Below are 13936 nucleotides of genomic sequence, written 5' to 3' on the forward strand. Positions count from 1 at the left end.
AATTGTTTTCTGATTTTACTTTCCTTGCTTGGTAGAATTTTTTCTGATAGTGTGGAGTAAGGTATTCAGACAAGTATATTGGGGTGTTGTCGTGGTCTCCTTTCAGATCCTTTACTACTGGATTTTTAATCCTGCTAGCTTTTATAAGTGTAGTTTTTGTTAGGCTGTTGGTGAGTCGCACTACGACGGGAGAAGGACGGGTATTATTTTCTCTTTTCCTTTTTTGTGGTATATATATATGGAATAATATAAATGTGGAATAATAATAATAATAATAATAATAATAATAATAATAATAATAATAATAATAATAATAATAATAATAATAGTGAAACCCTCCATGGAATCGGAAGATTCATCGCAGGATGTCTATACTAATCGTTATGCATACGATAACTATCATAACTCTCTTTAATTCATTCATCGAAAAAGAATACATGATGCTTCTCACAAATTGGCAAATAATTATACTCATTTTCCACACTTCAAGCAAAAATTTATTCTTTACATCCTCTTGCTGACCACACTCTTACACAACTTCTGAAGGTACACGTTTTCTCCTGTCCTCTCATCTACTGGAACATTTCTTCAGCTTTTATAGAATAGAATTTATTTAAGAAATTGTATATTTTTTTGTATCTTTTCCACTAATCAACTATACTTTTTACGCTACACACCGTCAATCTATTATTTTCCACTAAACAGTCGCAAATTCTGGTCACTCGCTTCTGGATCCAATCCACTTCACTTCACTTCCACATCCCTAATAAATCCAGCCCATCTTGAAGGCGAGATGTGCCCGGATCGGAAGTCTTAGTGGGATAAAAATCTCCTTGCGTGATTGTCAGTGTGTTCCACTTTTGGTATATGTTCTTTATCCTTCAAAACCTCTATCCACCATCATCCTAAAACCCTTCGTCTGTGTCATTTTCCTGCAGTCCAATTCCATCAATGCAATTCATAGCATATAATCTTTTTTTATTTTAAAGTGATTATGCCACATTAAACTCATATTAATTATCCTTTGTCCATCCAGTCACTCAATTTAAATCATCCTACATCACCTTTATTATCTGTTGCATTCTCCGGTTTTGCATCATCCGCAAATAACTGAATATTCCCCCTCAAATTATTTCATATGTAATTACAGAAAAATAAAACAACTATAACTCTCCTCATAGTTGTAATATCCTATTTTCATATCCTTCCCTATTTCTTCAAATTTAAGTGTAGGATTCCACGTAAAGCCTGTAAAATGATTTTGCAAAGTCCAGCGGCATCATAGTAAACTACGAATATTTCCCTTACCAGTTCGTATTCTTATGTCACTTTTAGAAACTTCAGCATTTTGCTTAGAGTTATGTTTTCATTAGTTTTTAACCCTATGATGATTATTGTTTTGATTACTGACTTGCAGGTCTCAGTTCCAACTGATTATATGACTCACAAAACGGCGGATATCTAAAAATTATACAAATGCATATGAGAAAGACCTTCAATATTTGTTTAGTTATTTTGTGCAAATGGAAAGACAACACTCCATAATTATAGAGAAATTTGGGGTGAGGGGATATCCGTATTTTCATTAATTACTGGCAAGAGAAGATTGACAGTTGATTGTTTACACTGCCAAAAGAAATTACTTGGTGGGTGTGTTATTTCCGTAATACTGCATGCGTTTTCTGTTTTCACACCCGTTTGCTTACTCCAAATGGAGTTAAAAACAAGAATTTCTAGTAAGAAAAATCATTTCAGCGAGTGCATATCTCTACTTCTTTTCAACTAAAAGCCTTTGTACTTCATGCCATAATTCTAGCCTGGATTTTTTCCAACCAAAGGTGTATGTTGTGTTATCCTTCCGACTGTCTTAAGAAAGCACTGAACATTACATTAGGTGAGTCTCCCTAGCTCAGTCAGTATAGACGAATCCCTTTGGTCAGAAAGACCTGGATTCGATTCCCGTCAGTGACGTGAGAAACCTTTATCTGGTCTCTTTCGACGAAAGGTGTGTTAGACGGTCTCATACGGAGGTAGGGGATTTTTTCACCCGAAACTCGGGTCCCCCAGAACAGAAAAGCCAGTCCAATGAACACACACACACACACACAGACTACAGTCAGAAATACTGCCCTTAGGAGATGTAGCAAGGAGAGGCGACCTGGTTGCATTAAATAGCTGTAAGCCATTTAATGCAACCAGGTCGCCTCTCCTCGGTAGTGGGAGACTTAATCCGTCATAGGATAGGATGGACGAGTAGACATGATGATTATATTAGGTAGCCTATATAACTCTGATTCACATGCCACATTTTCACTGTCCCTTCACCAAGGACGGTGTTAAAAGTTCTTCGTCAAAACAAGTATTAATGTAGTCGGTGATCAACAATGAACCCGTTATAAAGATTCAACCGCTGGGCATGATCCCCAGGTTTATGGTTTGAGGTATTGAAATGCTGCATGGTATGGATTCTTTAGAAAAACAAAACGAACGTTTCACTCTTTCGCAATTAGTGAAACGCTCTAATAAATGCTTTAAAATTTGAAATCCTTTGATCTGAAAAACGTCGTTGGTCACTGACAGCAACACTATTTCTGTCTCAGAACTCATAAGCATACATCATATGAACATCGGAAAATATGGAAGGTATAGTAAATTCGGCATGCTACAAAACATTATCATCTCTGTGTACCAGGAGCGACTCGTGCATAGGCACTGCGGAACTGCAGCACCCCCGAAATTTTCTCGATATATAAATATATTTATTAATTGATTTATATTTGCTTGTAATATTCAATTTTATCATCAACAATCCTATACAATTCTCGTATTTTGTATAAAAAATAATAAAAATCCATCTTGTAGCACTTAGGAGGGGGAAGGACGCTAGCAGCACTGTGTTTATCACAGTGTCATATTGTTACGCGCACAAGCATATGCATGTCATAGTAAGATTATGATCAACAGTTCCACTGTTGTTTATTTACATGCAGTTTGCGCCAGTAGAGTGTTCGTAGTGCTTATCGTGTTTACTCCGTCTCTTTAAATATTTGGACATTACAATTAAAGGATTTAATTTTAACGTCAAAAATTGTAAATCCATTCCCACCTGAGCTTGGGCCTGCCTCTTTTTCTCCTTCCCTCCAACTCCATGTACTCCATTCGTTTACCAACATACTCCTCACCCTTCCTCTCTATATGTCCAAACCAGCTCAGCCTACTTTCTTGTATCTTCTTTCCAATTGGTCCCACCTTAACCGTCCCTCTGATGTAGTCATTCCTTATCCTGTCCTTCTTTGTCACACCACTCATCCATCTCAACATCCGCATCTCCGCTACCTCCATCTTCCTCTCCTGTGCCTTGGTTATAGGCCACGTCTCTGCACCATGGAGCATCGCCACCCTCACCACCATCTTATACAGCTTTTTGGCGTACTGTAATTCCGCTAAACTTAATGAGTTAATAAGATTCTTCCATATATCCTTTAATATTACTCCTTGGTTTCTATTAAGGTTGTTACCTGTTCGTAGGACCACAGCAACTTCTTTAAATAATCGATATCTGTAATCTTTCTCCGTGCAAGGCATTGAGCTGTTATCCCAATCTATAGCGTGGTTTGAAATTGAGAAGTAATGCGCCAAACCAGAAGTATCCGTTCTGTTATGATTAACGTCTCCGACATGTTCCTTCTGTCTAATTTCTAAGCTTCTCGAAGTTTGGCCTATGTATGATAGTCCACATGTACAAGGTATGCTCTACAGTGTACACACCTGCATATTTGAAAAAAGGAACACTGTTTTTAGGGGATCTTAAAAACTGTCTTAAAAAGACAGTTTTTAAGAGACCAATTGTGGAATTCTTTCATCCAACTTCATGCCTCCAGTGAGCAAAGCGATAGTCTCACACAGTAGCTCACTCGGGATTTAATCTTGGGGGGGGGGGGGGTTGAGTACACAATTTGAGAATACAAACTACGCATCGCTTACAACCTATGACTGAGCATCTGCAATGATCGCAAATTCATAAGTAGTATAGAAATAGAAGAAGACACGACACAACATCATAACACCATCATAACACTAATTATGGGTATAGACATATTGGTCTGTTCCGGTCTCATTATCCATCCAATATCCTTTTTTGAGGTGTACCCTGCCTTCTCTTTCCAATTGGCTTATATTTTAGTATTTGTTTAGGATGTCGGATGTTTGGCCATTCGGTTTACATGTGCAATCCATTTTTGTTTATAAATGTTTAGTTTTTATTCTATTGATTTTGTTTTCAGTTCTTTTAAAATGTCTTCGTTCCTTTTTTGATCTAATAATGTGTATTTTGCAGTTCTTCTCATAAATCTCATTTCACTTGTTTTTATTCTTTGTTTATCTTGTTTGTTTATTGCCCAAATTTCACTGCCATATAATAGTGAGCTCTGCTAAAGTATTGTACATTTTCAAGCGAGTTTCTTTTTGTACTATATTTGGGTTGAGTGTTCTATTTATCAGGCCTGTAATCTGTAAAAATTCTGTAGTTTTTAATTTTGTCTTTTTCTCCTTCATATGATATTTCACATCCAAGATAACTGGAAGTATTTATCTGTTCTATTATTTTATTATTAATAACTATTTTGCTGCTAACTGGAGTTTGTCCACAAAATGCCATTGTTTTAGTTTTATCTATGGAAATTTTCATTCCAAACTGTTGTACCATAATGTTTAAATTATATATTGCTCTTTGTAAATTGTCTTCCTTATCTAATATTATTACCTGATCATCTGCAAATAATAGCGTATTTATTTTGTTATTCCGGGAAATTTCTATACCTTGATTGTTTAAGGTGTTCCACCGTATTAATATATCATTAATGTAAATATTAAAAAGTGTTGGAGACGGAGAGCATCCCTGTTTTATTCCTTGGTTTATAGATTGTTTTTCTGATAACTTTTCATTTATTTTTATTTTTATTTCATTATCTTTATATATGTATTCAATATTCATGTAGTAAAATGTTAGGTATATTTATTCTTTGTAATATATCAAACAGTATATATCTTTTTACTTTGTCAAATGCCTTTTCGTAATCTATAAACAAAAGATGAGTTTCCAAATTAAATTCTCTTCTTTTTTCTATAAGTAGTTTTAAACAGAAAGCTGCATCCATTATAGAGCGTCCTTTTCTAAATCCATTTTGACATTCTAATAATATTTTTTTCACTGTATATTTTTAGTTTTTCATTAGGTATTCTGCTATATATTTTGTAGCATGTATTCAATAAACTAATACCTCTGTAGTTAGCAGGTTTTGTTTTATCCCCCCTTTTTAAATATAGACATTACTGTGCTTGTATTCCATTCTATTGGTATTTGTCCATTTGTATATATATTTTATTTAAAAATTTTAGTAATCTTTGATGAAATTTTTTTCCAGCAAATTTATACAGTTCGGAGTTTATCCCATCTTCTCCTGCTGATTTGCCATTTTTTATTTTATTTAGGTTATTCTTTAATTCTTTCATTGTTATTATATCATTTAAGGTATTTTGTAAGTTTCTGGTAATTATTTTTGATGCCAGTATTATCCGTCCAGATCTGTAAAGTAATCCAAGAATTCTTTTACATCTATTTCACAATTTATATTTTCAGTTTCTTTTATATCTGCATTCATGTGTTTTCGTATTTTATACACATTGGGTCTTATTTTGTATATGTCATTTTCTAGATGTGATGCAAATTTTCCCCAGAAATTGAATATATATATATATATATATATATATATATATTCAATTTCATCTTCTTGTTTTTTGCTACTTAACCATCTTTTAAAAGCCAGTTTTTATTTTCAATTATTGGTTTTATTTCATTGTTCCATATATCTAATTTTTTATTTTTATGATATTTTTTGTGTGTTCCTAGACTTTCATATGCTGCTGATGGGATAATTTCTTTTATATTATTCCATTCTTTCTCAATGTCTTCATATTCTTGTATTTTTTCGAAGTAGTTATTACTCTTCTGTTGGTATAAATTAATTATACTTGAATCATTTAGTAGTCTTACTTTGTAATTAGATTTTGTTTCTCTAATTTGTTTATTTTATTTTTTGTATTTTTTTTAGCCAGTTTAGTGGAAATCTTAGTTTTGCCTTTACTAAATAGTGATCTGTATCAATTCCTAGCCCACATCTAACTTTAACGTTCCAGGAAGAGAGGTTTGCTGCTTTTCCATTTGCTATAAAGTAGTCTATTATTGATTTTTGTCTTCTTGCACACCACGTATATTTATGTATATTTTTATGTTTGTAAAATGTATTCACTATTTTTAAATTATTATATATTGTATAATCAATCGCTTTCCATTTCTGTTTACTGTTGGTTCTCCACATTTTTGTATATTATTGTTAATTTTTTCATTCCTATTCTGGCATTAAGATCTCCGACTATAATTATATGGTCTGTTTTATCTCATTTTTCATATATTCCTTAACTCTTTGTAAAAGTAATAATGTTCTTCTTCTTTTCCTTCTTCAGGGGCATACACTCCAATAACTGTTAAATTTTCTTTATTTAATTTTAATCGCACTTCTAATATCCTTTCATTCCAGTATGTAGAATGAGTTATTTTTGCATTAATTGATTTATGGATCCAAATCATTACACCAGCTTTTGCATGTATTTGTTTGTCCACTCCACTATTTACATGATATTGTAGTTAGCTGTTTCTTTTGTTCCTTTAAGTTTCTTTTGTTTCTGTAAGAACTGTAATTTCTGTATTTTTGTCATTTAAAATTTTATCTAATTCTTCTTCTTTATGTGCTATGCTTCTAATGTTCCATGTAGCATATTTCACGCCGTTTTTCTTTTTCCAAAGTTTCTTAACCTTTTCCAGTTTGCGGTCGTTTCCCATGTTTTCTGTCCGGTTTGAATTTCGTTGAGACTTGAAAGTAATATGTGTTTCCCTATGTCAAGTGACTAGCATGACGATAGGTATCTAGTGGTGGGGCTGCCACCTTAAGACAACTAGGCTTGCCTTTTTTTAGTAGATAGTGGAAACTACAGTTTGAGAGGAAAGAGCCACCCCTCTCGCCCTCGAATTGCTCTAATAGCACTGGGGGGGGGGGGGAGGTAAGTAAGAGAGAGTAGTGGGAAAGAAGAGTAGAAGACCAGTCTTCAGATATGATATATCGAGTGTATATTGTGCGAAGTAAGATCAGGTCTAGTTTGGGTATCTTGGGTTTGCCATGCCCGTACTCACCAATGTGAATCCCTGAGAAAACATAAACAACATAAATTTTAAAAAAAATGAATTAAATTAAGGGGATATTAGATCCCACATTGTTTTAAAACCGAATAAGAAACTCAAAGATTGGAATCAGAGAGTTTCATGCCGAATATAGTATAAAAAACTATAAAAGTATCGGCGAATACTAGCGTGAGCTGAATGCAAGTAGTCCTAGAACGTAGTACAAACACGGGCAACTCGTTGCAAAGGTGGGGAAAGTTCTGATCACTATTCTTTGGTATTTACCATAATGTAAAAACACATTTCCCAGGAAATGTATGCTGTTATTACATTATGGTAGGGAGGTCACCACCCAAACCGGTTTCAGCCTTTATTGAGGCTTCATCAGTGAGTAGCTAGCCAAATTATTAATACCAAAGGGTATAGCGAAAAGAACTTATATACTCTGCTATACGAGTTGTCCAAAAAGGTGCATCCATTAAGTTACTTAAATATAAAGAGCCAACAGGCTTCATTTCGGAGATATAAACATGTTTATATCGCCGAAATGAAGCCTGTTGGCTCTTTATATTTAAGTAAAAAAAAAAAAGAATTTTAATTAGGAAAAGATTTTTGGAATTTTTCTAGTGTTTTTTTCCTTTTTCTTTGGGGGTGTCAGGTCCCCCTCCCCTCTGGGTGCGCCACTAGTCTCACACCAAGTGAGATTACCACTTTATCAGTTTATCCACCATTTAAATACATGCAGATATGTCAACATCCGAAGAGTGGGCTTCAATTCAATGACTTGTTGGTTGAAGAGCTGAAGTGCTATCCACTCTGCCAACCACGCCGCTAGTTATTTCAGCGATTATTAAATCTATTGATTTAATGGTTGTTTTAAAAAAGTGTGCTGAGCAAACCATAATGCATTTGAAGATAAATTCATAGATTTTTTAAAGAAATGTATTCGCTATTATTAGATATTCATAATACATCTTATTACATTTAAGCAGTCTGGCTTGGAAAAAAAAATTATTTAAATTAACTTATATTAATTACTTAGCCAATTAAAACTGCATATGCGATAAATGCTTTACGCGTATTAACTCTTAACTGTTACATGTTTCAAAAAACATGTTATTGTTTTCTATTTAGCAAGTCTAGGTATTTTTGCATTTCTTCTATCTCTATTATTCTATTTTTTTCCTGTGTGGATCACTCTAGTATAATGATGGTGATGATGATGATGTCTGGAAGAAGGGTTGTGAAACATGTAAGCTATACATTAAATAAAACAGGTGCTGCAAGTGATCTATTAGTTCCAGGTGAAAAATTGCTTTATATATACTGTATATATATATATATATATATATATATATATATATATATATCGTGAAACTCTAGAAACCAAACGAAAATCACATACCATTAGAGTGTTTTAATAAATTATCTATTTTTTTTGGGGGGGGGGGGAATTATCAAACCTTAATTGAGTTTCTTGAAGTTATCTGAGAAGTCATATTTCTTGAATAAACATGACTTCTACAATTAGTATAAGTCATGTTTATTCGAGAAACCTACCAACTTTAGATTGCGATTGTTGAGAGTACGAAAGAGATGTTAAGGCTCTGAGGACAGTCACATTTGCTAACTGCATATGTTTTTTAGCCATTTTATTTACTTATTTATTGCTAAAATCCGAGTTGGAAAAAGACCCACCTTCAGCTTCTACATGATGTCACATTCACAAGAATAAAATACCTTTATGAACTGCTCATTAAATATACCAACTACACATACTGGACACTGAATTAGAAATCTTTGTTTAATACCCTGTTTGGGCCTCCTTTAGCACGAATTTCAGCACATATGCAGTTTGGCATAAATTCTACAAAGATTGCATCGACGTGTATAATATACCAGGAGCTCACCAGACAGTCCTTTAAGTGACTCAGATTTCGTGGAAGAGCACTTTGCTGCAGAATCTGTTTTTTTAATATGCCCTATACATTCCCAACGGGACTCAGATTCGGACCTTGTGGGAGCCAGAGAAGATGGTAGAAATCTTAGTCATGCTCGCTGAACAATTCTTACGCGATGGAAAGTTGCATTATTGTCCATGAAACAACTGCCACCTGGTGAATAAAAAGTTAAAATAGGATGGGCTTGATCAGCAACAATGTTCAGATATTCTGTGGAGGACACCCGACCTTTCAGCAATATTAGGGGGACCCGTTCCATACAAACAGAACATTACTCACACCATGACACCATCTCCGATCCCTGACTTGTGTTTACAAAGCAAGCTGCGTTCATTGCTTCGAGGGCCTCCTTCCAAACTCTCTGTCTGCCGGCCGTCGGAAAGATCTTTGTATTGCCCATTATGATCAACACTATTGACGATTACTGACCAGCAGCATTCTTAAATAGTTATCTAGAACACGTGATGACGCATGTGACCAAGTATTCTGCATATACGCTGAGTAAGTGACGTTTACGTACATCTCAATTAAGGTGTCTAATTCAGTGGTCGGTATGCAGCGGTTATCATTCCACCATTTTCACCAACCAATGTCATCTTCTATAACCATTCTTTCTTCTATTAGCCACGAAACTCCCTAAGATTTGTTTAGCCTCGTTTGCTAACTGCTGCCTCCGTATTTACCACTTGATTCATCTTTTTCATACCTGCTCTATTTAATCTCTTAACCATTGCAACATATTCTGATATTGCCCCTCCACCAGATAGTTCTTGAGTAAGACCTAAACAGTATTGATATCCAAGATACCAAGTAATTTTATATAAACTTGGTTTTTAATCCTATTACCTAAGTGAGCAAACAGACAAGTAAGTCAAGTTTGCGCCTGCACGTAGTGCACGTCTGAGGCAACTCATGGTAATGCCACTCTGGGCAACTCGTGGTAAACGTGGATTAAGCTCTGATCACTTTCCTTAGTATTTTTCCCCTTAATGTAAAGCACATCCCCTTGCGGAGATGTATGATGCTATGCATTAAAGGCAATGGTCACCACCCATACCGGTTTCGACTTTTATTCTGGCTCCCACTGAGGAGACCTCAATAATGGTCGAAACCGGTAAGGGTAGTGCCTTTAATGCATAGCATCATACATCTCTGCAAGGGGATGTGCTTTACATTAAGGGGAAAAATACTAAGGAAAGTGATCAGAGCTTAATCCACGTTTACCACGAGTTACCCAGAGTGGCATTACCATGAGTTGCCTCAGACTTGCACTACGTGCAGGCGCAAACTTGACTTACTTGTCTGTTTGCTCACTTGGGAAATAGGATTAAAAACCAAGTTTATATAAAATGACTTGGTATCTTGAATATATAATATACCCAAGTTAAAAAACTTTCTACAGTATTGATATCCTTTCAATCCAGTTCGTCATTCCAAGTTGTTGCTGCACGCTGTCTCCTGCTCTTTTCATATTACCAGCCTTATAATTTCACATATATCATTTTCTAGTAGAAGTCCTCATATGGCTCGCCACCCTTACTAGAAGGTCCCTTTCACCGACTGGAAGATTTGATTGCTTATAACATCATCTGATGAAATTATCCTCGTGTTCTCTGTTATGTACTGCCTAAGTTAGTCGAATATCAAAAAACTCCAGAAATTCACTTTTTTTCCCCCCAGATCAGGGGCGTGATGGCCATATTTGCAATGTGTGCAATGCACACAGGCGCCAGAATAGTAAAGGCGCCAAAGAAGAGGAAATACTTTTAAAAAAAACGTTTTTTTAAAGTGATTTTTTTATTGGAGGGGGGATAGGGGCGCCAACTAAAGTTTTGCACACAGGCGCGCCCCTGCCCCAGATGTAGTCTCTTTCTATATTACCATAATTAAAGTCACCCATGATGATCACTCGTTTCGTGCTAACCAGACTAATTTACCTACACTCATGTTCATATAAAATGCATCACCTGCTGTAACCATAAAAAGGGACAATAACTATCACAAATAATGAAGAAGATAACATAACATTTTTATTTTTGGTTAATATTTGGCTCTTCTTAGTAGAAGATGCAATGCCGGATTAAACCCTGTGATGGTCCCTAGGCAGTCGAAATCTCGAGACCCCTCGAAAATTATCTCCTAATATATTTTTAATTTTACCAACCAACCATTTTAATAAACCAATTTTATTACACAAAACAAACATTAACGATTATTAATGTTATTAAACAAATAAACATATTATGTTATTAAACAATAATTATTAAATATTATTAAACAATATTACATAATATTATTAAATATTGTGTAATATTCTACTAGGATCTGGAGTCGGTGGGAACTCGTGACACACTAACTCACAGAAAGCTTCATTTCTGGAGACTTCTCGTGTGCGCACTCTAGTGGGATAACATTAATGTAAAGTTTTCGTTTCTTTGAGTTGATTCATTTTTTCTATCTTTTGTAAACAATTTAAGAAAGCTGATTGTAATTTTTTTTCAAGATCAAATCAATATTATTTTGATCCGTTGTCGCGGGGCCCATATGCCGGTGCCTACTCTACCTATCGATAATCTGGGCACTGACAAGATGTGACATAATTAGGAAATGACAACAAACTTGACAAATTTGCAAATATTTCAAAATAGATTGGGAAGTGATATTTTCACTGGGAAAAACAAATACCGGTATCAAAATTTAGATCAACTACACAGTTTTACTTACATGTGAAGCTAAAAATTCACTTTTTAGCTTCACATGCGCTGTTTAATACTTCTTGGGTGCTCCTTTTGCCTTTATTACAGCTTGGCAGATGCCAAGCTGTAATACAGGCAAAATCAATTTCCTGATGGATGCAACTGTTGTTTCATGGTTGTAAAACAACAGTTGATCCAGCAGTTGTTTCATGGCTTCTTAGAGTTCCCGAAGTGTTTTCGGCTTATTGTTGTGTATTTCAGTCTCCAGTTGGCACCACAAATTCTCAATGGAGGTTGAGATTTGGGCTTTATTTTGGCCACGGTAGTGGCTGAATCGAGTGTTCATTGAGGCACTTATTAGCCTGCAACAAAAACTTAAACTTTTTAAGTACTAAACTCAATTCATATGGTACATTTTAGGGTTATATTAGCATTATTTACACTTTTTGCCCTATGACAAAGGACAGAGCCATCCTGAAAGATGCAGTTATTGTACGGTAAAGTGGTCTATGATAGTAGGCAGCAATTCTAAAATTTTCTGATACACTCGTGCATTCGCTGAACCTTTTTGTGAAATGCAAACATGACACAATATGCAGCCTCAGATCATCAGACTGGCTGAGAATTTGACTGTTGACACCAGACAGTCAGGGTTGAATTTCCCCCCCCGATCGTCGGCGCCTACACTTAAACTGCAGGCGCCGACGGCAGATTAAAAAAGTTTAATCTGCCGTCGGCGCCTGCAGATTAAACTTTTTCTTGTCATAAAAAATTATTCTTTTCCGCTGATCAGGGTAATGGGCACTATCAGTCCCTGTCGAATGAGCCTTCTCCTGACAGTTACAGAGCTTGCCACAACTCCCGTTTGTTCTTCCCACTCCAGTTTCCGTTCTCCGGACGACGTACGGCGATTTTTGAGGCAGAGCCGCTTTAGAACTCTATCTTGGCATGCTGTAGACAGTGGCTTTCTTTGTCCCCTTCTTCCTTTCAGCAGATTTCCTTCACTTTCGACAGCAGCCATCCCACAATAGATTGACTACAGGACACCCTTTTAGATCTTGCACGAGAGGAATAGCCATTTCTTTTCAAAGCTTGAATCACACTTTTTCTGCGAGGTGTAAACTGCAAGTAACTAGCCATGGCGATTTCAGCACAAAAATGCGAAAGCTAGCTCTTACTATCTGTTTATAGCATCAAAAAATTTGACGCGATAGTAGCATTATACAGAAACCAGTGGAAATGATAGATGATGCATTACAATGAAATATATAATGAACCAATGAAAATTACCATTTAACTACTAAAAACTATATTTATGTAAGGTGATACGGTTTCTATGAGCATGAGTGTATATATTTCCTTCTCATTACCCTCGACCTCTGAGAATCAAAAAAAAATAATAATAATAAATAAATAAATAAAAGAAAAGAAAAGAAAAGAAATCGGCTAACGCCTGTTATTCCCTTGTAGGGAGTAGCTGAGGCCTTTAAACCCTATCTAGCTTTTGGAGACTGACTGATTAGTTCAATCTCCACCAGTAGCCATTCAGCGATAGACAATTTTTTATTTATTTTATCTTTACATACCTGGATATTTTTGAAAGGAAAGATGATATTTTTAGAAACAGCAAATCTAGTTTCTTTTATTAGTATTAGGATATTTTTATTAGCGTCTGTATTTTTTTTTTTTAATATCAACTGCTTTAAACTATTCCAAATTTCATTTGTACGTAAGTATTCTGAATCGTGAGTTTTGCACATGTTTTCATAACTACCGTATTCAAACAAAATACGAATGCAACTTATATACTGACTGTCATTCCTTTAGTTCATGTTATTGTTCATGTTATGTAACACTAATCAATCCTGTGAGATTTTTCCCCCCTTAATTCCTATATCAGCGAAACTTGTAGACGTTGCTGTATTAAATTACAGAAAACATCACAACAGAAATGTTAGGTAACAAAGCATGGTTGTATTTAATGAATATTTAATGAAGTAGCAACTGTAGTGTAGTTGATAAAAAATAAAAAAAAAAGATGTAAT

Source organism: Typopeltis vanoorti, chromosome 15 (genome assembly GCF_054136105.1).
Source record: "Typopeltis vanoorti isolate ZY-2024b chromosome 15, IOZ_Tvanoo_1.0, whole genome shotgun sequence".
NCBI classification, from domain to species: domain Eukaryota; kingdom Metazoa; phylum Arthropoda; class Arachnida; order Uropygi; family Thelyphonidae; genus Typopeltis; species Typopeltis vanoorti.